A 2,032-nucleotide genomic window follows, 5' to 3' on the forward strand; every position below is an offset into this window, starting at 1 on the left:
AAGCCAAGAACCAGCCACCTAGTCTCTAGGTGAGTTGCTACATGAAATGCTTCCTTCTGGGTCTGAAGTTTCACAGATGGAGCCAGTGGACTGGAGCACAGCAAGGTAATGTCCAATGTGTGTCACACAGCCTAAATTTCTGACTCCTGTTTATACAATCTTTGGGCAAAACTGTCAGTCTCTATTATTTCTTGCTGGGGCTGACCAGCAGCCCCTGAATGAGGGATGAACAGATTATTCCCACGCAGTGTTACTGTGGGGGAGAGTGCCTGGCTCAAGGATCCAAGCAGTCTCGATTGCCTGCCTCCTTAGGCTTTTATTGGAATTTTTAGCTTTGGATGCAATCAGTAGGGTGAGTAATCTTGGGAGGACACACATGTGTTTACATTGTCCTCTAGGCAAGGGCATCCAGGGATTAAGCATAAGGATTCCAGTAAACACGCCGGGGTCTGCATATGCACAGACTTGCTTGGAAAGGTCAAGGAATGATTAGGGGCACCACCTTCGACACTCCCCTAAGTCTCCCCTAAGTCGGAATTCGGATGAAGAGGGCAGATGGCCTTCCACACACTTCCCTTTTCTCAGAATGCCCTCCAAACAAACTTTCCAACCAAGTTTAGTGTGCTCCCCAACAATTTCTATCCCATATAAAATCGAGTTCAGGGAGGGATAGGGGAGTTTATTTTATGGCTCTGCCTGATAAATACCCTGAATTTGAATGGCAGTTTGCTGATTTTCATGCTCCCTGTAAGTATCAGGTCCCTGAGACGGCCAGACAATAACATTTCGGGAGACAGCAGGAAGAGATAGTAGTCGCTGCCAGAGACACTAAGAACACAACAAAAACAGCAAAGAGCAGCGCCGCCAAGCCAACCAGGTCTTAGCTATCACTCGGGGTATTTAATGGAAAGAAAAGTCACAGTAGGCATCACAATCCAGGCTAACACGTTAGTCCAGAGCCCTGCTCTAGTGTGGAGCCCAAGCGCGTCACGGAGTGCGTAGAAACGCGCCCTTGGTTTAGGCTCCAGGTTTGGAAAACTGAAGGGTGACAAATAAACTGCCTCTCGGGGACCGTCTGGGCAGAGACTTGACTTCCCTCTGCAGCGGGCAGCTCCCGCTGATGCTGTCCAGGCTTTGCCCAAGGGGAAAGGTTGCGGCGCGGTCGGAAGGCGGGACTGGGGCGGGGGGGGAGGGGGGAGCCCGGCGGTGATTGATGATGAGGGGATGAATCAAAGTACTTGTCGAGGGACAGCAAAGACCCCGAGTCAACTGGGAAGGCAACACGGTCTGGCATTCCCTCGGCCAGAGTTTCCGCTTGCAGCTGCAGGGCGGCGCGCTCTGCTCCCGGGGCAGGGGACCGAGCTGCAAACCCGGGGAGGAGGTCCCGGCTGGTCTCTCTGAGCTTGGTGCGCCCCATCGCAAGGTAAACAATCTGGCTTGGTGTTGAATTAAAATCAGTGATTAAATCTTGTCCCGGGCTGCAGCTGGGATTGCTAGTTTGAGGATATATATATTTTAAAAACACCCGTATAGACACACGAATTGAGGTTGGAGTAAAGGAGGGAGCGTGTTTGAAACTACTCGGAGGGGACAGAAGCTTTCGAGTTAATGTTGCTGATAGTCCTCCCAAGCCCGACGGAGCTGAGAAGCCTCCGAGAGTTCCGCGCCGGCCCGCGCACTCCTGCGGGAGCCCGGGAGCCTGAGCGCAGGCAGCCCAGGGGAGAGCGGCTTTCACCCACCAGGAGGAGAGTACCGGGGTTCCCTGCGGAGCAAGATGCCAAGCTTGGCACATCCCCTTGGTCTCTAGGTGCCTTGATTCCCCAGTCGCCACGCATCCTTAGCCAGACGTCTGGGCTTCCTCCCGGCCCACCGTGGAACTCAGCGATTTGCCTGGGACATCCTCCCCCCTCCCACCCCCACCCCCACCCCCACCCCCTCCCCCAGGCACACCCCTTCCAGAACGCCCCGCCCCACTGCGAGTCATTCACCCTGAGGGGTGGGGAGTGGGTGACGCAGGGGAGAAAAACCACCG

Source organism: Myotis yumanensis, unplaced genomic scaffold (assembly GCF_028538775.1).
Source record: "Myotis yumanensis isolate MYYU_CA2020_CCGP unplaced genomic scaffold, mMyoYum1.0.hap1 SCAF_3, whole genome shotgun sequence".
Classification (NCBI taxonomy): domain Eukaryota; kingdom Metazoa; phylum Chordata; class Mammalia; order Chiroptera; family Vespertilionidae; genus Myotis; species Myotis yumanensis.